The sequence below is a fragment of the Tympanuchus pallidicinctus genome, unplaced genomic scaffold (genome assembly GCF_026119805.1).
Source record: "Tympanuchus pallidicinctus isolate F22 unplaced genomic scaffold, pur_lepc_1.0 scaffold1, whole genome shotgun sequence".
Lineage (NCBI taxonomy): Eukaryota > Metazoa > Chordata > Aves > Galliformes > Phasianidae > Tympanuchus > Tympanuchus pallidicinctus.
In genome coordinates, this window is record NW_026294618.1 from 43195804 (window position 1) to 43223344 (window position 27541).

General features: G+C 40.7%; 1 protein-coding gene and 1 long non-coding RNA gene across 4 annotated transcripts in view; one reads left to right on the forward strand and one right to left on the reverse strand.

Moving 5' to 3' along the window:
• Positions 1-11587: 11587 nt before the first annotated feature.
• On the reverse strand, positions 11588-13527 carry LOC128087397 (uncharacterized). Its single transcript, XR_008209823.1, has 2 exons — positions 12913-13527; positions 11588-12263 (listed from the first exon to the last, which is right to left on the reverse strand). It is a non-coding gene; the product is annotated as an uncharacterized LOC128087397 (long non-coding RNA).
• ARMC2 (armadillo repeat containing 2) overlaps positions 12221-27541 on the forward strand; it is a 94763-nt gene continuing 79442 nt past the window's right edge. For 2 of the 3 annotated variants that reach the window (XM_052696860.1, XM_052696874.1), the window contains exons 1-2: positions 12221-12324; positions 16134-16291. The gene's annotated coding sequence lies outside the window, so the exon portion shown is untranslated. Of the gene's footprint in view, positions 12325-13699; positions 13792-16133; positions 16292-27541 lie in introns of those variants that run through there. The other variant, XM_052696871.1, reaches the window with a different exon arrangement.

Consider the following 27541-nt stretch of genomic DNA (forward strand, 5'->3'; position numbering starts at 1 on the left):
CCCCCCACCCCCAGACTAAAATCTGTGTGCTTTCATTGATAGTAAATACAGAATTTTAAAAAGGCTGGACATGAGTTAATAATTGTCTCATTATTAATGGAAAGTTTTGTGATTACATTGTACAAGGTGTTAAATGTTTGCTTTTTTTTCCCTCCATCTTCATTACATAGCTTTCTAAGGTTAAAAGTTGAGAAGACTGCAGGAAGCCAATTCTGCTACCCAAACTGCTTTCATTTGAGTTTCAGACATGTGGGGCTCGTTTCAGTGCAGCTGCCTGCATGTTATGCACTGCTGCAGTGGAGCCAGGATTCCACCAATGTTTCAACCATTTTAAAAAGCACCAGAAAATCTATGGGTCAAAGGAAGCCAAAATGCTTCAGCGGTCTAGTGAGGTTGACTAGAAGCATAAACTTCAATGAAAACTCCATTTCTGCAGCACACGTTGCTGTGAGTTGCCTACCTATATGATAGAACTCGGCAAATTTCTCAGGTTCAGTAGGAAATTCAGAATTAAAATGAATATGATAAAAACTGGAATAGTCTAATTGTATGCACCAAAGTCCCTGCAGCAGAGACGATCAGAAAGTTGACAGTGTAGAAGTATGGGCTAATTACTCCAAGCAGTAGAGGACTAAGCAGTCAAGGAGCCAGTACATGTAAGTATTTCTTTCCACCCTGCTTGCAACTCTGCGCCAGGTTTAGAGCTTTGATCTTTTCCCATACTTTCACTGAGCAGAAAGGAAGTTTATCTATATCTTTATGGGACAGGACAATAATAAAAAATATTGCAATACAATGGAGTTATTTCAAAATACAGTTCCTCTCAGTAGTGAGTGGTTTCTTGCTAGGATATAAATAAGGTGTTAAATATAAATATAAATGTTCAAGAGAAAGCACTGTCTACAAATGAACATCCTATCTTGCACCTTGAGAGTGATATAAAGCAAGCAATTTTAGTAATAGGATTCTAGCAGTAGCCTATACTACAAGCTTTTACTACTGTCTTTATGTGACAATTTGACATCATAAACACAATATTATTTATTGTATTTTGCTTTTATCATGCAGGTGTCCCTCTTCAGACCATGGACCTCTGTTCCTGGCACTGTAAAAATTCATTAGAAATATGCTCGGAGAGATTAAGATGAGTATCTGGCTACATCTTGGCCTTGATTACAAAGGAACACACTATCAAGCCTCCTAATAACATGTTTACTGATGTTCAACAGGATGCTAGAGGACAAAATTGATCACTGTGCTTAAAAATGCTTGCTGCCACTGTACAGTGGTTAAAAATGCTAGCATTCATCATGCATACAGCTAACCTGTTGGCAGAACACTGATTCCATCATCTCTCCCTGTGTTTCAAGAAGGCTCTGCTCAGCATGCCCATCTCTGCTTCTCACTGGTGCCTGAGCAATAAGGGAGAGGAAAGCTATGAAAGGGAGAGCCTGTTGGGGCAAAGGGGGAGAAAGGTTTGGATTGCAACCCTAAGTAGCGCAGAACAAAACATGAAGATCACCCCTGGAACAGACAACCAGGTCAGATAATCCCATTCATTAACTTAGTCTTGATTTAAAAGCAATTTCTTTTAACGTTACTCCTATTGAAAAGCAGTTCTTAAAGCTTTCTCCTTCACAGAACTGAAAAATGTCTACTTTCAATTTTAGTCATGCTTATGCTTTTTAAGTACCAGCTTTTCCTGTCTTTAATTTTTTCACACTTCTATTGAAAACATCCCCCTTCCCCTCCCACCCCATGTCCTTCTTTTCCTGGGTTGATGACCAAAATGCTTTTTAATTAGTTTTTCTATGACAAGCTCCATGTTGTCCTGAACAGCTCTTTCTGCGTTTGGTTGTTTGACATTTCCTGAGTTCAGGTGACCAGAACAATGAATGCTGCTCCAGATGAGATCTGGTACTGAAGATCTCTCATCCGCACTTGTTGTACCCAAAAACTTTGTTTCTTTTCCATCTATATCCCACTGGTGGCCTGTGGGTCACCGTGTGACCTTCTCAGGTTCTCATGTCTGTCTGCAGAGCCCAGTGTGTAAGCTCCCAACTGGTGCTGAAACTCTCCGTAGCTCCCTCGTGTGCAGGCAGCCTTTTTAAATACGAGGGCTGCTCTGAAAGTAATGTATCTTATGTTGACACACGATGGCAGAGGTAGATGTTGGAGATATGGCTGTAGAGGTGCTGATTTTTATGAGTGCAGCATGCAAGCTCTTGTTCATCACTGGCAGAAATGAACAGCTAATGGTGGTGACTATGTTGAAAAATAAGGTTTTGAAGCTGAGAATTTGCTTTATCGAGTAATGTTACTGTGCTCTTAGTTGTAGTTTCCAGGGAAATACACAGAAGACATTCTTTTAAGAATAACGTATGTACGTTTTTATCTGCTTTTCATTACTACAACTGTCCCCTTAAAAAGACAGTTTGGTCTTCTTCTGTAGCGACTGTGATTCACAACTTGTGCTGTTAGCATGTTTCACCAGTACAGTTGAGACAGAGGTACTGATCACAGGGGTCAGTAAAGAAAGACATGGAGAGTTGTTGGAGTGGGACCAGAGAAGGGACACGGAGATGCCCAGAGGGCTGGAGAACGTCTCCCATGAAGACAGGCTAAGGGAGCTGAGCTTTTTCAGCTTGGAAAAGAGAAGGTTCTGGGAACACCTCACAGCAGACTTCCAGTATTTGAAGGGTGTTTATAATCACTAAGGAGAGGGACTGACTTTTTACACGTTCTGATAGTGATAGGGCAAGGGGGAATGGTTTTAAACTGAAAGAGGGGAGATTTAGCTTAGGTATTGGGAAGCAGCTCTTTACTCAGAAGGCAGCGAGGCACTGGCACAGCTGCCCAGAGAAGCTGTGGGTGCCCCGTCCCTGGAGGCACTCAAGGCCAGAGTGGATGGGGCCCTGGGTAGCTGAGCTGGGGGGTGGCAGCCCTGGTTGCAGCAAGGGGTTGGAACTGCATGAGCTCTAAGGTCCCTTCTAAACCAAGCCATTCTGTGATGATTCTGTGACGCTGTGATTAATCACAAGATTAATCCTGGCCATCAAGGTACTCCCAATTGCCTCATCTGTGAAACTACACTAGCAAAGCCTGCTGCCACTTCTTTTTCACCCCAAGTTTTGCATGTGTGAGTTACAATTCCGGCGATAAAGCTCTTCCCTGCTGACTAACAATTTTCAGTATGCTATTGCAACTACTTTACAATTATTAGTAGATTTGATCTAAGAGGATAATAGGGGGGAAGACATTCACAGGTCAAAGCATAAACATGCTGTTCTACAGTCCACCTTCATTACTGCATAGCATATTTTCAGGGATGCCTTCTCTCACGTTGTTTTTTTTTTCCTCTTGGCCCTTCTGAAGCCTGGGGAGAAGGCTGTGGAGCAAAGTGTTGTTTTCACCTGGTACGGCAGGTTCTGAAGTTAGCTTTCTAGCTTTGATTGTCCTATGTTTTTAAATATGCCCACTGCTATGCATGTATGCTAAAGGCAGAAACACACCTAGTGCTTAGAAAGTGCTTAGAAAAGATCTACATAGCACCGTGACCATGCTTTTGTTTGTTTATTTTTAAATTTGTTCCCTTTCTTTGTAATCCTGGGCAGCACAGGGATGTTTTCAAGGCAACACTTATCATATCTCCACCTTCCTCCGGCCTTTGTGATGTCTGTAAACTTTGCAGCTTTTATTAATGCCCCTTTCCCAAATATTTTTGAGAATGCTGCTTAACAGCAGGCAAGGACTCTGCTAGCTGTCTGCCATCACTGTGAAAAGAGAGCAATTGTTTATGTCCTAAACTTGCTGTCTTTTCATGTGTCTCTTGTGCACGTGAGAACATGCGCTCATCAATGAGAACTTCACTCATTTCTTTGGGATGCTTTACTAAAAGATGTTGAACGTCTTATTTTAATTCCCTGTAGGTGTTTGAACCAGATCTCCTCTCCCCATACAGAGGAACTTTTGGGGGCACTGTTTCCATTTTACGAAAGCTGCTTGTTTCTTTCCCAAAGTTACACTTACTCATTTGTACAGTGATTTTGTGCAACTCTAAAGGTGTAGTTACCTTTAACTTTCTCTAGAGCCATGGCTAAACTATGTACCATGTTGGCTAATGAAAGTTTTCTCAAGCCCATCTTTCGATGCATTTCATCCTGTTTTTACATACATGTATATATAGCCCATCAGATAGATGTTTTTTTTCTGTTTTCTTCTTTTGGATGTAACTGAAGGTTTTTATAAATGTTTTGTTTTTATTTTTGTTTTAACTTGATGCAATCTTACAGCCATGTAGCCATGCTCACTTTCTTTTGAAGACTTAATAAAATCTCCAATATATGACCAGCCCTTGGCTGGAGTAGAAGTGTAGCACAAAAATCCTGGAATAGCAAACTGCAGGATTTAGAGGCCTTCATTTTTGTTGGCCTTTTCAGCTACATGCTAAAATTTCCAAGCAAATCCATATTTCACCACCATCTCTGTGAGTGAGCATCTCTGTGAATCCTTCAGATAGAGGTGAAACCACAAAAAATTAGTCCTATTCCCACTTTCTTAATTTCTGAGTGGGAAAACTTGCATAGATAAGTCTTCGCATCCAAGTAGAAAAGCAGCCATCTCAAATAGCATTTTAGATGTAACCAAAGCTACTAATTTACAATATTAGGGAAAAGCAAAACAAAACCAGAAAAACTGAGACTGCCCATCAAGAAATTGAATCAAGGAAGCATAGGATAAAAGAGGATTGATGTAAAATAAGAAAAATGTCACAAAGCTTTCCTAAGAATTGATTATGCCACATTAGCCAAACATTAAAAAATAAAAACAAAAAAATAAATAACCTACCTTTCCACATCAAGGCAACAAGTTGACCTAATCTGACCAGATTTCAGGGAAATATTTTTAGTATATTAGTTTGAAAAAAAAATAAAATAATCAGCCACGGAAGATAGCAACTACTAAATGAACCCTAATAACGAATGGAAGTCTGTCAAGTGGTTTTGAAGAACTATCAAGCTAATGGCAGGCTTCTATTGGACTTCCTTAGAGAACGATCCTAGATAGACTATTAACTATTTTCACTGAGTACCTTAACGTAGGAATTAAGTGTACGATCAGGTGGTGACATAAATCTCAGGCACTGTTAGCAAAGGGGGAATTTCATACAACTGAGAGCACAAAACCTAATTCTGTTTGATATATCTCTGTGCATGCACTGCAGCTAAGAAAACTTGACCAGTGGGGTTTATCTTTACAATGGAAATAACACGCTTAGGAGCTTTTGCTGGGTTTGGTGTGTGCCAAGTTCCAGGACACTGAATCAGGCTTATAATATGAGTTTTATGCCCTTTGTTTTATGAACAACAGACAAAATTCTCTAGCGTAATATAATTCATGTTTTTACAAGTTATTCAAGAGTGCCGCTTAACTCTTGTGCATCCTGATCCACCTCCACTCTTACAGGATAACCTGTAAACTGGAGATCAAAGTACAAGTTCAACAGGAAAAATACAATGTGAAATAAAGTCCGCCTCTGTTGATTCTGGAGGAAAAACCTTCAAAATTTGGTCTCTTGCTCCCAGAGCTGTCAAATGAAGCCAGGGTATGGCACTGAGTCAGAAGTACTGCACGACTTTCTGAAGAATTACCTGAAATAACATACTGTGATGTGCCTGAGGTAATGTAATACTAGAGGCAACTCTGCATCATGAGCCAAGCTAGCTCGTCTGCAAGGCCCTGCGCTATATCAGGTGCGTGTACTATCTCACGTCCATAGTTGTGCAAAGGGTAGAGAACAAATCTGGACGTGCTAGAAAACTCACTGGAAGCCTGAGGCCTGGATGAAACTGATGACACCCTTCTTATAAAAAGTCTTTTGACACCCTTGTCATGCAATACCAGTAATGGTGTAAAGTTCAAGGTTGTAAACTAGAAATGAATAACAAGAATTTTGCTATCAGTATCCATAAAAAGAAGGTAAAGCAGGTGTCTCAATCAGTCCTTAAGGCCTTTGAGACACTGATAGCATGCAGGTCTGCAGAGAATAACTTAAGTTTTTAAATATCAAAATATTAGTTCCAGCAGGGATAGGAAGGTGTTAATGCTACTCAAAAGACCCTGAGAAGATTTTCTATGGAGTACTATGCATACTTCTAATCTTGCACCCTAAAAAAGATTTATTGCAACTGTAAAAGGTGCAAAGAAAGGTTAAAAGATTGGCTGGGGAAAGGCATCCTCTTCTGTGTCAGGTGTAGCACTGCTGTTTGGGCAGAGTTTGAGCCTGACAAGGTTATGGCAGTCAACAGTGAAAATAAAGCAATGTATGAATGCCCAAGGAGTGACAGATTGAAGGGGCTTTATCCTTAGGGAGAGAGAAAGGTTATTTAAACTGAATTCAAAGATGTTTACAGAACACAAGGGCATTAGCTGGTTTTGTCTACTTGTTATCAGAACTCTGTAACCATTTAGAGGAATGGAAATTAGGAGCAACGTTATGACAAAGGTACTTTCAAGATGGAGTTTGATACCTCTGCAGGTAACTGGCACAGTACAACATGGCTGTCTGCAATAGCTGGGATCAGAATTGATGGCTGAGGAGTTCTTCACCCGTCTTTTCCATGTCAAGATCAGCACTGAGTATGAAAGCTTTGATTTTCAAAATGCATATCAAATTTACACATTTGCCACCAGCCAGTTTATCACCACCTGCTATCTTGTATTCAATTCTGTTACACAAGAGTGTAAATTAACGTGGAGTGCAATCCTCATAATTATTGTAGTTGGGGGAGCAAATGGGGCTGTGCATATGCAAGTATCTAATTAGCCATGTAATGGTTGCATACACTTCAAAATACCCTGTTCAACTATGAAATCAGACCGACTGCTTCAGCTTATACAACAGTGTGTATAGTTGCCTTCCTTGCAAAAGGAGAATTAGGCCTTCTGTTTTAATAATACTGCACCATTCTGTTCAATTCTGAGCCCTTAATCTTGCATAGCAGTAGAACACTCTGGTAGCAACAAATAATTGTATATTTTTCACACTTCTCATTTTTTAAAATGCTACTTCCTGACCTCTGTGAAATGCATACAATGGGCTACCTTGACGTATAATTAGATTAATCTTTAAGAAGTACCCTAGTGTAGCTGTAACAGTAAAAAGAATATGATTTTATCTCCTCAGGAATTTTAATTTTCAGCCTTCCTTTCGCATGAGAGCTCTGTTGTCTTAGTATGTCGCACGTAGTTTCACCAGTTCTGTTTGGTTTAAACTGAGACCTTATTAGCTTCTTCTATCCCCCTCAGTTTTGGTGGGGTCTCAAGTGCCTCTTTAGTTCCATTGCAAAAGGAAATACTCATAAACCACGTAAAGCCCTAAAAAAGCTGAGTGCAAAATTGAGTGGGTCTTTGCCCTCGTTGGCAGCATCTTCCCCTTGTGCAGTGCTGCCACGGGTGTCTAAGGAAGCTCTGCAAAGGGAAAGAGAATTGCAGGCTGCTGGCTCTCCATGTCAGAGAGGATGCATTCGCTCCCAGTATCTTTTCTGGATCTGCCAAATGTATTGCTGGGATTTCTGGGATACAACATCATCATTCCAGCACTTCTGTAATTTACAGACAAAGAACTATGAAATAGGAACGTAGCTTGGAGGACTGGGCATAGCATGAGCTCATGCTGTCTAAGGCTGGCCACATACTTGCCTTTCCACTCAATTAGCAGAGGCAGGTTTGCTCATTTCTGAGTGTTCTTTACTTCTTTTAGGTGAGTATCAGCAAGACTGATAAAAAATTGTGTGTTTTTGCTTGGAACTTCTCTAAAAAAATTAAGAATTTACTTTGCTTGTATATAGTAAAAGAATACTCATACTCAATAATTAATCTGGGGGTTAATTTTACCTCTCCCCACTCTCCCAATGCAGAGATCTGCATACTTCTGTACACACACATATGCATGCTCCATTAAAATTACATCAGCATAAGTATGAATATCATGAACCAAAAGTTTGGCATCTCTACTACAGTGAAAGCTGACTGCCACCTATGGGCAGGAGTTCATGTTAACATATTTAGCTAAAATTTTAATATTGTTCTTTGTAATTAATTCAATTTGTAATTGTTCTAGTAGGACAGAGCTTCAATTCATTTGCTATATATTTGTCCACAGCAATTGCTTCTCATCCTCTGAGAACTGAATATTAAAACCAGCTTCTTTATGAAGGAGAATCAGCTTTGTGACGATTAAAAAAAAATGGGGTAGGACGTTCTTATTTCTGTTATCTTGAAGAAGGAATAAATAGAAGCACCCTTCTTCTCCAAGGGAAGAAAAATGACTCAGTGGTACACAGACAGGCACATCAACAAGATAATGCTGTATTTAATGATTACTGTAATTTTAAAGTTTAGCCATCTCAAGGTTGTAATATTTTGTTGACGGCCTTCTTTTACTAAATACATACAAATAGCCTGGTTATGCAGTCCCATGAAAATGTGTATATAATTAGTATGTCATAGTAATTCTCTATTCAAAAATTTTCATTTTTCAGAGGGAAATGATGGCTAAAGTGGAGGAAGAGAAAGAAGAGCAGAAAAATGTATGGCATGATTATGTAAGCCTCGATTTTTCTGATAATCAGCGCTCATTTAGAAAAGAAAAAAGCAAGCGCAGACTGAAATGTCAAATTCATTGTATTAAAAATCCTGTTTCTAATTCAGCTTCCAGGTACTTAAAAGCAAATACACTGACAATTCTGTATATTTGATTACAAATAAGAAAAATGCTCGACTACAGTTACTACATCGTAGTATGCTGCAGTAAGTCGGGCATCCCTCATCATTTCTCAGAAATAACATACGTAAACATAGCTGGAGAAGTTTAGCAAATTCATACATATATATTCATTTGGGAAAAGAAAAAAAAAATCATTCTGCTTCAATCAACAGAAGGCATTTGTAACCATAGCATGCTTCCCCTTTTGGGAAAGGAGCACAGAGTTTCTGAGGAGATAGAGACAGAAATGAACTTTAAAAAGGGGAAAATATGTTAAAATAGATAGAAACTAGTAAGAACTAAGAAAGAGTTTGACATGGTGAATTTTTCAAAATCCCCTTTTTAAAGTGCTTTTATTTCTGGGCCTTCTCATTTGTGTTCTACTCTATTAAATACGATAACCAGCCTATCTAAACAATAAAAACCAACAACGTATTTCATTCATGCTTATCTCATGCATTTTCACTAAGTTTTATTACTGAAGTTCCGTTGTAAACTTAGGAAATACTGCAAAAGCAGCATACACCATTTGGGTATCAGACGTTATCACGTCGGCATTTCATGCTTACCCTCTGACAGCATAAGCACCCTTTATCATCTATGGAATTCTGACAGTTATGGTAAAATATTTGTACTTAGTACACAAAGGGATTTTGTAACTAATGTAACTACATTACACAGCAATTTAATTATGATACATTTTGCTTCTTACTATTGAATTAAGATTGTAAAAACAGCCTGACTTTCCTGTGTCTGACTGGTAACATTTCCTTACATTTTCAAATCACAGTTTAAACTGAACCCACTTGGTCTCCTTGGATAGAAACTTCATATCAGGCAAAAATTACTCTTTAGCATGTTTGATGAATCCAGCTTAAAACCAAAAACAGGACTGCATGAACATCTGCGACAAACGACTTGCCTCGGCCATTCTCTTCTTTCTTATTTAATCTCCCACTGAGTACAGTTTAGTAGGTTTGCTATTTTATAGTGCAGCCCTCTCTCTCACCACCCTACTGCTTGCAAAAAGAATATAAAAATTTTCCATGTGTCAGAACACAACCTGAGCAGAATAGAGCTGAGCCTTTTAAAATGGGTGCTAGTAGGAGAAGGGAAAGCAATAAATAAGCTAGCACCCCAAATTTCCAAGAGTAACAAAAAGGAAAAAAAAAATAGGGAAAATGACACAGAGGACTGTTAAACTAATAGATCAGTTACTAGAATATGAAAGAAGTGTCCTTTCCTGGTGATGCTTGACTGAATTGCTACCTGCATACCCACACGAGTATAAACTGAGAGCAAAATTTTTCTTAACGTAGGCAGTATTATGAATGTTGAGATATTCCTGTTTCAGTATCTTTAAATCTGAGGCCTTGTTAAAGAAGAGGCTACTTGGAAAGATCTCCAAGATACTGGCAAACCCTTCTCGGTTTCTCCTGATTTTCTTCCACAAATGATCTGTTCAACAGAGGGGAAAAATAAAAGAGCAAATAGCAGGCAAAGCACCTGATTCTTTAAAGTGCTTGTTATTAATTCTGTGCCTTTACAAAAGGACGAGGAAAATTCCACTTCCCAAGTAAAGAAATACAGAAAATTGTAACATCATAGCTGTAAAAATTATTTTTTTTCTGTTCTTTACACATTGCCTCAATTTCACTTGAATGCTGCTTATACTGTGTAACACAGATTTCACTTTACATAATATTGCTTAGTGCCTATATGGATTATTTGTTACCTAATAACTGTTAGACTGGTCATGAATTTTTACTGTGCTAGGTATTTTTCAGAACTTAGTTATATGTCCGCATTCTTTTTTTAATTATTTTTTTACAAACTTTCAAAATATTACTGTATTCTGGTCTATTTCACTGCAATTTAACACTGCAGAAGTGCATCCAGATACTCATAACAAAATACGCTTATAGGCACAACTAAACAAAAAGCAGATTAGATTGTGATGCAGTGGAATGAATGGGACTTTCTTCTAATGGAGAAAAACCTGTTTGCTCATAATAATTCAATTTATAGCTGAGAAAGGGAACAAAGCACCTGGAACTGAGTCAGTGTGAATTCCAGCAATGCAATGAGCTTCACAAAAACTGTGGTTACCTTGTTTTTTAACTAACCATGCTGAGCTGACAGCTATTAACAGTAGCAAGGACTTGCATAACAAGGACTTGAAGGAAGGCTTAGCACTATCCATGCCAGAGCGATTTAAAGAGAATGAAGGCATGTATTTCTTTATGGTGCATTATGTAACAACATAGAGGGCAATCTGAGACATTTAAAAAGATATGGGGACCCACATATGATTTTATACTTGTTATTTCAGAGTGCTTATAACCTAATGCTTATGAAACACCTAACTTAGGAATGTGATCCTGTAAAATGAGTTTAAAATGTTTTCGAGGACGTGTTTTACGTTTTGTACGTGCTTAGAAAAACAAAGTAGGTCCTACAATTCATTTTCTTCAAAATTCTGCAATGTATGCAATCTCAGATAAAATTGTCAAAATCTACGATAGCTGGACCTTCTGGTTCACATTAGTGTGAAGAGAAAACTGCTGTTGAGCTGACACATTGATAGATTACGAGTTCTGCTGAAGAATAGCTAAAAATGGTGATTCAATCTCATTGCTACTATATAAAAAAAATAACAGAAGTGGAGATGTTACTCATGATATCATGCCTTTTATCAAAACCCTGAAGGGTTCTGGTGCATTGAACACGTTCTCCTTCTGAGAGCTTTTTGCTGTATAAAATATCGGTGTAAGTAAATGAAGCTAAATTGGCCTATTTAAAAAAAAAAACAAAACAGGATGAGCTTTTGTGCCCTAAGTTTATTTAAACAAGGAAATAAAGATTGGAATATAAAAGGACTGCCTTTTACGGTGGTGGGTTTTTTTCCCTGTTCACAGGAAAATAGAGATTCTGGTCTTGTAAAGATGAAATGGAGAGCTGCAGGATTATGAAACAACTAAACACGAAGGGCAAATCTGACTGAAAGAGACAGAGAATATTATTGCAATTATTTAAAACTTAGCTGGGTTAGTTCCTTCACTAATTTAAATCAATTCAGTTCCCCTGATATCAATAGGGTGATAGAGATTCATCCAAAACACACCTGGTATGTAAGATAATGCGTCACTTTCTGTTAGGACATGTAAACATAAACACACGTGAAGAGGACTCTTTTCTATCTATCTCATTAACCTTAAATACTCGAAACTGCACTTTTAGAAGAGGCATTTATGTACTTCTGCTATTTTACTCCTATATCTTCATTGGTATGAATCTCATGTGGTCATTTATACTAAAATAAAGTCAGGTCCAAACGCTGACTTCAGTCCTCAGTGCTCCGTACTTATCTGTGCTGCTGCAAATCACCAGGAAGGGCTCAAGATGGCAGGGAGCCGGGGCCTTGCTGGCTGCTGTCTTCCTCCTGTGAAAATCACCAAGCGCTCCCACTGCTCATTTCTGAATCACCCAAGGCATCCTGCAACAACAGAAGGGAAACAAGACTTCATAATCCTCATCCTCACCGACTGGGAGAGCAGGTAAGGGGGAAACAAAAATATGGGGGGGAGGAGGGAGAGGGATACGGGGGGGGGGATGCAGGGGGGAAAGGAAGATTTCTCATTGCACTCTCCCCTTTCCCACAGTAAAAGAAACCCTAACACAAACTTCATTATATCACCAAGACATAAACGGCATGCACTTCAGATTTCCTATTTCAAGGTTTTTTTGGGGGGCGTTCTTCAGATTTTTATTTTATTTTATTTTACCAGGGCCTCTCCAGTGTATTCACAGCTTCTCCTACAATAATGTTTCTGGTCGCATAGAAATTTTTATCTCAGAAAAACATCTCCCCACAGAACTGTGACGTAAGCCCTGCTCTGGGTTTGGGGATGAAGGGGGAGACGAGCAGCGAGGAGGCACAAAGTTCAGCATCTCCTCCCACAGCACAGCCAGAATCCATGATGAAATCCCCAACTGCCTCAGCCCCGCTCTGCTCGCTGCCTTATGAGGTGCGCACTGAGGAATCTGGGATGTTTAGGCAGTGTGTGAAGACACCGTTGGTAGGGGGACGAGACAAGCCACAGAAATGCGCAGGGAGAAGCAGGAAGGAGAAATGTTTTACGCACTGCTGTGCCGGCAGGGCAGACACTCTCTCTGGGAGCCCGCTACCAGCCAGGCGGGAGGGATCCTCTCCACAGCCCTCAGCTCGGGGCCCGGCGCAGCGCTCGGCCCTCAGGGCGGGCTCCGCGGGCGCTCCTCTCACGGCGGCGGGAAGGGCGGGAAGCGGCCGCCGTGCTTCCCGTTTCCGGCAGCTCCCACAGCGGCGTTACCTCCTCGGCTGCGGCTGCCGGGCAGCCCGTCCCGGCCCGCTCCGGGTCAGAGCGGCGGAGCTCCCCGGCGGCCGCAGGCGTCCTCCGTGGCCGCTCGTCAGCCCCGTGACTCCCCTCGGCGCGGGGTGAGGCGTGGAAGGAAGCCACGGGCGCGGCTGCCGTGGCCCCACGCGCAAAATCTCCGCTGTCAGCAGACCCCCTCTCTCCCTCCCTCCCTCAGCGAGCAGGAAAAAAAAAAAAAAAAAAAAAAAAAAAAGTTAAACGGAAAAAAAAAAGCGGAGGGTGGGAGGGGAGGACATGCGGAAGGATTAAGGGAAAGAAGGAAAAAAAAACAACAAAACAACCATCTCCCCGCTTCCCGCCCGCGGCTGCCGCACCGGCGGGCGGGCGGCGTGCCGGGCGCACCTGACAGCCCGCGCCCCGCGCTGTATTTCCCTCCCTTAGCGACAGGGGAGGCGCGCGGCGGCCATTGGCGGAGAGCGCGTCGCGAAGCGGTGCCATTGGCTGCCCGCTCCGCCAATGGGGAGCGCTGTATCCGGGAGGCACGGGGCTGTGGAGCTATTTAAATCCAGCTCGGTGATGTCAGCGGGGGCGGCGGTTGGCGGAGCAGGGGGGCTGCTGGGGGCCGCGCCTGTCAGGCCGCGTTCGTCAGTGGGCGGCCGGTGCTGAGGGGAGGTGAGCGGCTCCCCGCACCTGCCGGAGTGGCCCCGCGTGAGGAAAAGCGGTCAGCCTCCCACCGCTCCTTCCCGCGCTCCCCGCTGATCCGCGGCGGCGTTGGCTCGCTTGGGGGGACGCTGGAGTGCGGGGGTTAAGCGTGGGGCGTTGGCGCAGTGAGCGTTGAGGCCTGAGGCGGTGGGCTCGCCGACTGTAGGAGTTCTATGATAAGACACGTCGGAAAACCTCTTAGACGGAGGGCGAAAGGGCTGCAGCTTGCGTTGCAACTACTCGTGCGACTGTTTGGGGGAGGGGTTACCTTAAAGTACCTTTGCGTTGCTCTGAGTGACATCCAGTGCCTCCCCATGGCCTCCGTGGTGTAGCGCATGGACCTTCGTGGAGTGACAGAAGGACCCAAGTTGAAAGGGACACACAGGCAGCATCGAGTCTAGCTCTTGGCTCTGCACAAGACCACGCAGAAGTCAAATGTGTGTCTGAGAGCTTTGTCCAAACGCTCCTTGAACTCCGACAGTCGGGGTTGTGCCCACTGCCCAGGGCAGCCTGTTCTGTGCTCACTGTCCTCTCCCGAAGAACCTCTTCCTAACCCCTTCCCCTGACAGCTCCATGCTGCTTTTTTCCTGAGCTCTGCCTCATGTAACGCATCCCGTCAGCTGGAGATTTGTCTGGTTTTGATCCTGAAGGACTGCTGTGAATGGAAAGTCTAAAGTGATCATGGTGGTTTAAAGAAAGGTGCATGCTTGGTACTCCTAGGCCACAAAGTGTACCAGTGTGGTATGCCCACCCGGCCAACTTCTTTGCATTTCTGACTCCTGTTACTGATAGACCCTGCTCTGTGGGTTGCAAAGAGGACTAGTGGAAGCTAAAACTTGGATGATTCTAGCTGCAAGTGTTCTGCTTTCTATTGTTCTCTCAGCACTGCAGTCACAGATGGAGTTGAAACTGTGTGATGTTACAACAAGAAAATAAGCAAAAACAAAATCCAAATGCACTGGTCTGTCTTGGCAGAAAATGTCTTGTAATTTGTTCTGCACTTCAGTATGCTCAGGGACATGATTTAGCAGAGGGTGTTAGTTAGGGTTAGGATGGTTAGGTAATGGTTGGACTTGATGATCTTTAAGGTCTTTTCCAACCTGAGGATTCTATGATTCTATGCTGGAGACCTGTCCTGGAGTTCATTTTGTTCAGCCTAAAAAAGGCTGAGAAGTTGAATTAAAACAGCTATCTCACCTGATGCCTGTAATCCTCCTTGCAGCCCATTGCTCAATCCCTGATTGTTGCACAGTTTTTTCTCTTTTGTGTAACCCAAACTGAACCACGATGTGACCAAATTGCAAGCATCTCCCACCCTGCGCTGTCATGTCCCTCATGCTAGAAGCATGCATAAACAGCAGGTGACAGGCTGCAAACGTTTCTGAATTTGTAGGTGCACATACACAGGGAGCATAGATTTTGGTTTGTGTGTACAGGCATTTTGGTTGCTTAAAAATGGCAGTGATGTGGCTGCAGACAGACACATGGTCTGGTGACCAGTGGAAGTGGTTCCATAAAAGCAGTGCTCTGGTGCAGTGGGCTGAACACATGGCAGTACTAAGCTGAACAGTGTCAGTGCCAGGGATCTGTCATAAAGAAATGATTCCTGTTGTTTTTGATTGATTTTTTTTTTTTTCCTGTAGTAACGCTGATTATTTCTAGAGTGATTTGGAAGTGTCACCTTTCTCTAGAATGTCAGATCAGTGCTAGCGAGAAATGGGCAGGGTATTCATGGTGGTCCTGCAGACTCATCTGGACTCTTGGTTCCTGCATCTTTCTGACATGCGTGAAATTAATCTCATGATCAGATATGAATTGGAAAGAATTTCTTTACTAACCTTATGGACGGAGCATTTCAGGGGAAGAAAAGAAAGGGGAGGCATTTACCCTTAGCTGCCATGCGGAACCTGATTCATTTTTCAAAATCACATTTATACACTTCTGTGGCATAGTCCTAGGGGACAGAAAGAAATGTGAAGAGTTCATCTGCTTGGTCCTTTGATTTTGCTGCCATGTAGTAAGACCCAGTCTCCCCATCTCTTTCCTCATGAATATTCAAAGAAGATTTCCAGGAGGGAACCTCCCTGGATATCTCTTACTGTATTCAACTTAGTACACTTCTCTTCTGCCTCCTTAGGTGAAAGTTTGACTCATTTTTTTTCTTTTTGTATCAACATACTGAACAGTTGTTCCCTTCCTTTTACAGTGGCTTTTTCATATTTGAAGAATGGCACCTGTGCCATCAGTTCTCCTTTTTAAGCTAAACAAAGTCTTAATGTGTTCAAATTTTGATCAGTATTTTTTTTTTCTAGATCTTGTCACATAACTCTAAAGAAGAGCAAGGGTTGCAGCAGTCTCCAACTTTCACTCCTACACTGCCAGTTCAAGAAGGGTCTGGAGAGAAAAGGCCTAAATAACATGATGAATAAAAAAGGAAAAAATAATTGCAGACAAGATTGCCGTCTCCTAGGTAAGAGGAAGCAAACACTGGAAGGAAGGTGGATGATGCAGAAGTGCTTACTTCAGTTCAAACAGGGCCATAGGGACAGTTGACTGATAACGTGACTGAATGTGGAGCGTCATTAAAAAAAAATATATGTTTAAAGAAAGGGCATACAGAATGATAATCAGTACTGTGTCACTGTGTAAAGCAGACTCACTGGAAGTTAACTTGTGTTACAGCAGCTCACCTCTGGAGTTTCACAGGACGTACAAAAGTTGCAATTAGGGCTGAATAAACAGGGACATAGGGAAGCGAAGGTGCACACAAGCAGTAGAATTTCAGACTAGGCAAATTTGGAAAACACAACTCTTGACACTGCTTCCTTCTGACTACTCTTTAGAAATCATTCCTTCTCTAGACCATCAATACATGATGTTGTATTTATTTATTTTTTCTTTTAAGAAAATGTTTTCCAGAAGGGCCATATGCAATGTTGTGCAGGATTCAGATGAATTCAGGCTGCAGGTGGGGTCAGTTGCAGTCTTCTGTCTTAAAATATCAATAAAATTCTATTTTAAATGTTTTGATTAGAAATAGTGAAGCTTTTAAATTTTAAATGAAATTTTCAATGTTAAACATTTTTTGTGGAAATCCCCTTGTTACATTATTAGCAAGTACTCTAATAATCATTGTGTATCTTGTACTTCATCTGCCTGGAAGAAATGGACAATTCTTTTGCTGCAGATTAACCACAATTTATTTTGTGATTCTGTGGTTGTTGAAAGAGAGAATCATGGTTTGTTACTTTTTCATCCAGTTATTCAAGGAATGGACAGAAGGGTTTAACCACAACTTCCCTTCTATTCTCAGTCCCCGCAGACATTTGAGTTTGCAAAGAAAAACTGAAAATATGAAGACCGGGGAGTGAGTGTCTCAACAGTACAAAAGATTGCAGTATTGGATCTTATTTTCTGGGCTGACAGTGACTAGAATGGTTTCTTTATTTTACCTTTAGCATAGCCTTGTTCCACACTTCAATGTTAATTTTTCTTAAATGGGGAAAAAGCCATCACTAGAGTTGCTGTTAGATGAATTAGTTTTAGGCACCACTGGACACTAATTGTATGAAAACAGAATTTGGCACAAAAATCTGTTTGGTTTTAACTATTTCCTCATAGAAATGGAGTCACTAATGAGTGACATTTTATTGAGTGAAGGATGAAATTATCTGTTAGTTCATTTGGATAAGCAGGTTTTTTGTTCTTGTTGAGACTCTTCAAATAGAAGGTTGTATGAGAAGCATGTTCACAGCTCTGCTGCAGACAATTCTGTACATCTCAGTGCTTCAGAAACCAGCAAGCTACATCAGCAGGCCTCCAAAAGCAACACAAAATGGTAACTGTTGTGTCTGTTTTGCTTGAAAGCTGTTCTGTTCTGTCTTTGAGACAAGTTTTGAGTTCTGAGATGGTTTTGTATTTCTAGCAAATACAACACTATTCCTGATGGAATAAAATGCTTCAATCTTTGTGTGTTGGACCTGATGGCCTTTCTGGCAGTCAGTGGGAGGCTTTAATATGCCAAAAATGCAGACGTGGACTTCTCTGCCTGAAGAAATTGGCTTAGATTAGAGAGTAGAGACAAGTATTAATTAACCAAACATATCTACAACATACACAAGTTCTCTTAGAGTATAAGTCAACATCTAAGTACCTCCTTTGGTGTAGTATCAGTAGGTCAAAGCTGTAAACAGTCATCTGCTTAATTTCACACCTGTTATTTTGAAAGCTAATACAGTTTTTCTTATCTCTGTTACACATAAAGCCATTATTTGTGCACAATATTTTTTGAACACACTGTGGCTCGGCTGTATATTTTGTCCACATCAGCTTCCTCTACAGTATTACCTGGTTAGCTCTAGCAACAAGCATCTTTTGAACCCTTTAGAAAAGCTTCTTCCAGTTTGCTAGAGACAAACATGTAGGGACTGATGACTGTCTGGGATTATAAGTAGGGTGGTTGCAGTGATACTCAGTAGAAGGGCCAGGTCACTAGTTAGGCCATCTGGGATTGCAGGGAAGAGATAAGGATTTGAATAAAGCAGATTCTCCATTCTGGCAGTCAAACTGTTGAAACACTTGTTTTCTTGCAGCCCCTATTGTGGCTTGCAAAAGCTATTCCATCTCCAGAATGTTGCTGAGAGTGATGCCGATGAAAATGACATGCAGACACGCTTCACCATTTATGCATCTCAGTCACTATAAGGGGGCAGAATAAAATAGACCAACCTATCTGTGAAGAGTGCAATGGTTATTTTTCATCACTAAGATTTAGAGGACTTATAAAATTTATTGATCACTATTTCTAAAACTGTCTTGAATTGTAGCTTTCCTGTTGCAGCAAAGCTGTATGACTAATATTTTGCTATTCTGTTTTCGAGTAGCTTGGAACCACATATCAAAAGTAGGAATACCAAAGAATGCTGTAAGAATGTTTTCAAAGTAGCACAAGGAGGAATTCTTTGTGATTTTCCCTATTTACAGGTTTTCTAAAGAAGTGTAAAATTTTACTTTCTTCTTTAATGGAAGATCTACACATATATATAACAAAGTCTGTTTCTTAACTATTGTCCCGTTTTGAAAAATTCTGTTATATTTGGAACTATCATGGTGTGTCATCATGTCAGTAGGTAGTATTAATCTGCATAATTTTCAAAAAAGGGTAGAGATTGTTTTTAAGTTTTAAATTTTTTTAAGTTTTAATTTTTTAAGTTTTAAATTTTTAAAATCTTTAACTTTATCTTTAAATCTTTTCTTCCTTCTCTCCAAAGGCCCAAATGACAGCATCCTCAATAGCTAGAATAGAATGTAAGTTCAGAGATGATTGCTACAGTAAATTTCAACATGACATCTAATACAGATTCTTTCCTAAAACTTCTGTTATTAAACCTACATGTTGTAGTATGCTTATATATCTGTTGTTATTAGAGTATAATCTTTATTGGGTTTAAGCACCACATTCCAACCAAGAAAGCAAATTCACGTAAACCACTCATCGCCTCTTTATCCTATGAGCATATCAGCCATATCATAGAACAGCTTGGGATCTTAAAGCCCATCCAGTTCCAACCCCCTGCTGTTGGCAGTTTGCCACCTGCTACCCAGAGCCCCATCCAACCTAGCCTTGAAATGCCTCCAGGGATGGGGCATCTACAGTTTTTCTGGGCAACCCATTCCAGCGCCTTACCTGAAAAATTTCCCCCTAATATCTTATCCAAATCTCACCTCTTATATTTTAAAACCATTCCTGCTTATATGGAGATACTTCCCTTATTTGTGACACTGTTCTAATCCTACATGGAATGGCTTTATGGAGACAGATGCATTTTTAGCATGCATGGAGATTAACGAGTTCAAAACAGAGCTTTTCCCAGTCAAGAATGTAAGCCAGCAGAGACAGTCATTGTCCAGCTCTTGCATAATGGTCAGCCAGTATAACACTTGCCACCAAAATGAGACTTTCAGAGCTCTCAGGCAATTATCATTTACTGGATGAGAGATATCACTCAATGGCATGAGTGGAACCATGGCATAGCTTTTTCCACGGCCTTCAGAGCTGATGTTTACCTCTGCTATGCTTGCAGGGGAATGTTTTTATTTCTGCAAGTGCTCAAAATGCTAAATTCTACTAGTTTCTATGGAATTCCTGTTTTGGTGTAAGGTATAATTTTGACACAAGAACCACAGTTGTGCTTGACTCCTGAGCAGACAGAAAGAGGAAAATCTCTCCTATATCCTTATCATAGAATCATAGAATCACATGGTTGGAAACGACCTGCAAGACCATGTAGTCCAACCATTCTCCCATTGCCATTGCTACCACAAGCAATGAACCACATCTTGTAGCTCCTCATCCAGGCGCCTCTTGAACACTGCCAGGGACGGCGACTCCACCACCTCCCTGGGCAGCCATTCCAGTGCCTGACCACTCTCTGAGACAAAAAGTTCTTCCTTATGTCTAACCTAAACCTCTGATACAACTTGTGGCCATTTCCTCGGGTCCTGTTTGTTGCATGGGAGAAGAGGCAAAACGTCTCCTCATCACAAACTCCCTTCCGGAAGTTGTAAAGTGCAACAATGTCTCCCCTGAGCCTTCTCTTCTCCAGACTAAAAGACTTAGATTCTCTTCTGAGATAAAAATGTACATCTGTGCTCTAGTATACACATTCTGCCACATCTTCTTTTGCATCTTTTGAATAATTTTTCTGCCACTAGTTGTAAGTCACTTGGCACTTTTCGATTTATTTAGTTCGGCATGCAAGGGAAGTGCATATCAAGTTTATGGGCTAAAGTGGAATTGTCAGCTATTCATGAAGCAACACCTCCAAGAGAGATCGCTCATGGCTTCCTCTCCTGAGCAATACAGAACTTGAAGCATCTACTGGGTTAACTTGCCCTTACGCAGAGCAAAAACCCTTGGGGGAATCCAGCACTACTTATTTGTTTAAGAGATGTGTCTATGCATTTGAGTGATTTGTTTTTGTTTTTCCAAGGAGATCACAACTCATTTGCATAAACAGTTCCTAGTCCATAATGAATACGCATAACAGTATTTATGATAGATAAGTTGAGGGAGATTTTACGAGACAGCAAAGCATGCAGTAGTAGAAGGGAGAAGTACCCTTTTCATGCTGTCTGGCAAGAATGATGACTTAGAGCAGAAAGTAATTTTAGTATCTTAACTTATCTAAGTACCCACATCAAAAAAAGAAAACAGGGAAAACAGGTATTCATGGGCATGTTGGTGTTACAAATGCCGTGATACTCTGTTTTAATACACTGCATTCAATATGATATATAACATACAAATTAAAGAATATGCCAGTTAAGACTGCAGGAGTCCTATTTAGTCATCTGTGTGGATCTTGTATGACTTCTTCTAACTTAACAAGAAGAAGGTCTCTTAAGCAAGAGCTGCGTGGAGATAGGGCAGCTGCTGCTCAAAAACAAAATGAAACTCTGGCATCTTCAGGAAAAAGAAGAGCCAAGAAGAAGCCATAGTCTGCTGAAGAGATCTAAGGGCACATGTTACTCTTTAAACTAGTTTATCAGTAAATCAGCTATAAAATGTTGGACAGGTTGTACATGTGGGTGGAAACAATATGCACAGTAAAACAAGCTGGCTGGGTATGCAGAGAAATGTGCTGCTAGAAAATCTTGTGAGGAACTTTGAACTAGCTGAAGTATTGTAAATAAACTTGTGTTACATGCTGTTGATTGAGCAAAATTCAAATGTTGAAGACAGCAGTCGTGAAGTCTCTGCCTTTGTGTGACTGCTGAACAGCTCAGTGTGGAACACTTAATCTCGTATTAACTTTTACTTTCTGTTTGTTGTGACAACTTAGTTCTGTTTCATGGCAATTTTGAAGTTTTTGAAGGACTCTGGGGAAGGGGATCATAATGGCATAGAAGATTGGAGTGGACACTGCATCAAGTGGAAGACAGAAGAGGATTCTTAAGGAGAAGGGCAGAGGGATACAGAGAGAGGCAGAAATGAATAAGCATGCAAAGATGGTACAGGGGTGTACCATTATGGCATAGTGTGAGAAACTGAGGAGTGTATCAGTGCTGTTTGCTTAGCATGGCAGACTCGCTTATCTTTTATCTGTAATATTTCTAAAATACAAGCAATGTGCAAGCTGTACTGTAACATAGAGACAAGCACTAAAAGCAGTTCAGCTGCTGTGGTCTGCAGATGCTGATGTCTGTAGTCCCTCATAATCTTGTATGTGGCTAGTAGGAGGGGATGAAGTTTACTAAAGATGATGAGAGTTTCAATACTCTTGGCTCTGTGGTTCGAACAGATAGCTGTCAACAATGATGTTTCTGGTTTCAGAGTTACCTTTGGTTTGAGTTCTTGAGACCTACTGCCTAGGGCAAGCATCCAGGTGAGAATGCTGATAGGAATTTGCACCTTAAAGCTCCTTGGCAGCAGATGCCTTTTTTCAGTTTTTGTGGCAGTGAAGCAGGTTCCAGAGAATGAGAGGGGAAATCTCAGAGGGTGTTTGTGAGGTGCCTGAGAGGCATGTAGGGATGGGAAAGGAATCTGGGAAAAGCCAGAGGGGTGTCATGGGGTTTTCTCTTCTCAGTGTCTTTGTCTTTCTCTCAGCCTGCCCCATCTCTTCGTCCCCAGGGGTGGCTGCTCAAGTTCTTGGAGTTTGTAACTTGTTTCCAAAGCCCACAGATATCTCCTCCCTGCCCCCCCGCCTTATATCTGTCTTCCTCTATCAACTCAACTCTGCCTGGAAAAAAAATCTCCTCATGGCTTTGCTGTAACTTCTAATTATTCTCTGCCTAAAAGAGCAGGATGCCAGGGGCAACTCCTGTTACAAAGCAAAGAGGAGACAGAAGGTGGGTAAGGGTCATTTAGGCCAGAACAACAAGCTCTGTCTCCCAAGATGAAGGCAATGTATCTTGCACTCTTCAGCTGCTCTTGCCTTGGCCTACTGAATTTATGTCACTCAAGTAGCCAAGCTGACGGCAGATGCCCACAGATTGACCTTCATTTTGTTGTTTTGTAGGTTTTAAGGATGTGTTATGAAGAAAACTGGTAGAAGTAGCAGAACTAACCTTATGGGAAAATATCTGCCCAGTGATTTGCTAAACCAATCGACAAGCAACACTTCAGAGTTGCTCGCAGGGGAGCTCAGGTGCATGCAGTGCACCTAATTGATGGGAAGGGGTAGAGCCAGGATCCGCTCCCTCACAGACCTCATTTAAGGGTTGGCAGTGGAGGTGAGGGTGTATTGTTGAAGATCCTCACCTATATGAGGCTTTCTGAAGGTAAGCAGCTTTTCTGCTTTTGTTTCTGCTTCTGTGGCTGCTGTGCTTGGGCTTATCCTCATTCTCTGCAGCCTGGGACTTTGCTGTCCTGCTGTCATTTCTGTGTTTTCCATCACATTATAGTGTTATGTGTAGTAACAAATGCGTGGTTAGCCCATCCTGACCTAAACCACAACCTATGTCTTTTGAGTCACTTCAAACTTGTTTTGGTTTCCAAACCAATGATTAGTTTATGGTAGGTATTTCCTGCACACACCTTCCAAAAAACACTTCTCCCCCTTTCTGCTGTTTCCCCCTTAAGTATGATTTCTACCACAGTGGTCACCAGGAAAGGGTGACTGTAGGATACACAACAATCATGGATCAGTGGGAGGAGAACTGGTGGAAACAGTAGCCTTATCTCTGTATTTTTGAGTTTATGTAGAGGCTGCATGTATGCATTTTCATGTTAATGAAGAACTGAAGTAATACTAACTAAATGTACACTAGTGGAATTAAATTGAGATCTGTTTCTTATCCCGGCCGAAGTCTTGGCCAGCTTACCTTTCCATCTCATCAATAATGATGTTCTATCTACTATCATGATTAAAACAGAGCTCTATATTTTCTCTGCAAGCTCCCTTGACTTAAGATACTATACCTCATCTCTTTCATTCAGAGGTTACCTTTGATTAGTCTCCTCAGAGTACTCATATGCATGTAAAAGTGGCTGATTCTTCCTGGGAATTATCCCCCAAATTATTCTGTCTTCTTGAACAATTGAAACTTAACTGGATGTTTTCTCATTTCATAGATTTATTAGTGAAAAATAAATCTCACTGCTTTGAAGTTTTCCTAGCTCTTTCCCCTGTCTCCTAGTTTTTAAGGAGGCTGTTCTCTAGCTTTGTTCAGCCAATGCTTCCATTCTGCTTTTCCTTTCTAAGTTCCAACTCGCATTTCAAAATATTTTCCTTTTCACTGATCTTGAAAGAGAGAAACACCTTGTACAGTTGGCTTATCATTCATGTCTGGAATTCCTAGGTGTTACAGAAATCTAAATATTTTAATATTCAGTATTCATTTTAATATAGCATGTGACTTTAGGGAGTACTTTAAATCATTTTGGTGATTTCATTTTTCCTGAAAAGAACATAGAAAACATCAGTGACTTAGGCTTGTATCCACAAAATGTTTTTCCTTCTCTCAAATTGCCACGGGGTCCCTCCTCTTACCTCTTTTGTCAAGTTTCAAGACTTTAGTGCTTAACCGCACCCCCACCAAAAGGTTACAAATTGGACCAACCTTCACTGCATAAACGCTGGGATGCAGTTTCAAAGTAGTTTCAAAGTCTCACCTACAGTGTATTTTTTTTAGGTTCTTAAAATTAATAGATTTTCTAAGCTGTGTAATCTCACCAAATTCTATAAATATGCCATCTGGCTGCACCATCGTAAGTGTCCAAGTATACCCTCTCCCTCCCCAAAAATACAAGATTTTTTTCAAATATAACTGTTGAATATCTTTTCACAATTAAAACAAATTTAACATTGCATTTAAAGATGAAAAAGCATCAATAAAATGAGGAAAACAGATTGTGTGACTTCCCTCCCAGCAAATTATTTGAAAATCCCAGATCTCATAGGAACGTGGAGTTTGAGAAATATTTGTCCTTTGTTCCCCTACTCCAGAGGAGCGCTCTTTTTCCTACATTAGGGTGTTTTGGCAGTTGACAGATTTAATGGGAAGGACACCAACAAAAGGAATAATCTTATTTTACTGTCTATTTCAAAATAATACAAAAAAATAAAGCGGTGCCTACAGTAAGAAGATAAGCTTTACAGTAAAGAAAATGAATGAGGTAATTCATGTAGCTCATTAATGCATGAGGTTAGCGGTAGTGATTAAGAAAGTTGCATCACCAATTGCCCTAATATGCTAGGGCAAATCATTCTAATCTGCAGTTACTGGGGAGCCTCATTTACAGCAAAGATCTGGAGAACCTGTCTTGGTGTTTGGGACGTTCTGTGTTGGTGCATCCACCCTGTAGGTGAGGTCTCCAAAAACTCTGCAAACAGAGTTTATACCTTTATATCATTGGATAAACAAATCTATGTAACAGCCAGGTGGGTTATCTGGTTTCCTCTTTCTCCTGTTGGTTTTTCCCCCCCAAACCTGGCCAGGGTTCAAGGAGCCAAGGAAGTTGTGCTATCTATTTTGGCGTACCACAGGCCTCTTTGGCAAGACTAACTGTCTGCCCAGGATCGTGCATACATGCTTAGTCAGGTAACAAAGATTACAGCAAAGTTCTCTTGTGATCAGGAAAGATATCATTTCACCATTATTACTGCTCAAGAAGTGCTGTAACGGAGCTTCTGTAGATAAACACCAGAATATACATACTCCTCCTGCCATGGCAAAATATGGATAAACAGCATCTTATATGTACAGTTAATACTATATGTATTAGATATGCTGTTAGGTTGTGAGGTTCATCTGTAGATCAACTTAGATTCAGGGCCTATCTCAGGCCCCAGCATTTCATAGGGACAAAAATCATAATGCAGATTTCTGGAAGTAGCCTGGAAATAACAGAGCAGGATACAGAAATTAAATATTTACTTGTGACCATGTTCTGTACTGTTCAGTGCTTCACTGAATTAGGACCATAACTAGAAGTAGATCTGATAATAAAGATGAGTTTTCTCATCAATCTTCTTTCTGCTAAACTGTAGCTTTCCAGTATTCTGCAAGCCCACAAATCATAGCCTAAATTCTATCTGTACTGTATGAAGAGTCTGGCTTATATTAACATCCCTATTTGACATGGAAATAACTCAGTCTGAAGAGCAATCTGGGACTCTATTATAGTCATACTACATGTTACTTGGTATTGAAGATTGTCTGCAGCACTCTTTCATCTGGATGATGACTACATCCAACTTCTATGTAATTAAGAAGTACATATGTATGCATATATGTATTATAAAGGACAGGTATGTATATGCATGCTTGAGCAAATGTGGGGTGAACTGCTATTTATAGATGGTCCCAGGCCAATGAACAAAATACAGTAAACAGCCCATATATAGGCAGAATTCTTATGTGGAAAACGTAGTTTTTATAATCAAAATTACACAAATATTCAAACAGAAGTCTCATTCTACTATTTTAATACCTGTTCTCAGTATCCATGCAACCCTTGAAAGCTCTGCTAAGGTGGATTTAATTTCTTTCTAAAGAATTCAAGTAGATGGGGAAAAAAAAAAAAATAAGGTTCTATTCAGAGTGTCTTGTCTGATCCCATTTGAATGCGTAGATGAATGGACATCGTTCCCACTTTCCTCAGCTGTTGACAAAGTATATTTCTTTTGTGCCTGAGAGAGCGCGAAGGAATACTGTTTTTTTTTGGGTTTTTTTTTGTTTTTTTTTTTAAATATATAGTGGTGCTATTCAGGAGGTATCCCGCACTCTTGGAGGCCATCACTCAATCTCCTTTCTCAACAGCACCACTAAATCTTACACTGGTGTGGGTTTCTTTGGAAATCCCTAATGCACACAGATGACTAAAACTATAATGACAGGAAACTACCTCCAGCTGAAGTATCAGGATGCAGTTTTGCAATTAGCCTAGGCTGACCTCAGTCTATTTTGCTGCATCCTTCTCCTGTGCTAGCTGTAGCCAGCAGCGCCAGTGGACCTACGTTTACATGTTCACCTTTGTCAGCTCCCTGACGGAGGTGTTTTTTTGGCAAAAACAGATGCTTTTGGATAGGGTAGGTTTTCAGCTTAATCAGATCACCTCCCTATCCCCACAGCTCCATGGGAGTCAGTCTCAACACAAAACAAGGAGAAAAAATTGGGTGGGAGGTGAAGTGGTCCATCTCTTCAGCAGTAATAACTTTAGCTGGTAAAACCTCTCGCTAAAAAAAGGTACTAGAACAAACTGATAAAAATTTGATTTGAGATGTGCAAATTTCCTGGATTTGACAGTATCTATTTTTGAATTCCAGCTAAAATACCAAAGTGCTGTCTTGCTTTTTGTGGTGTACCGCTTGAATTTGCATAAGTAAGGCAATGATAGAAAGTAGAGGATCTGGGATTTTTTTTTTTTTTTAAGGTTTTGCCATGTGTTTGGTAAGCATAAACCAGTATATCTGATTTCTGTACTAAGAATATGAAGTAAAACTGCTAACAAAACCAAAAATAGTGTCTGCAATAAGTGGATATAATAAGAAAAGTCAATATGGGTTTTTCAGAGAGAAATTATACTACTTAAACCTACTTGAGTTCTTTATAATGAATGTATAAAGGTGAACAAGGAGTTGAAAGTGATCCACTCTGCTTTTCAAAAGAGTTTTGAGTCAGTAAAGCCTTATAGAAAATTGTGTTGGTGGTAAGAGAAATCATGATGAGGTAGAGGAAAAAATCTCCCATAGACCAGTAATTGTTTAAAAGCAAA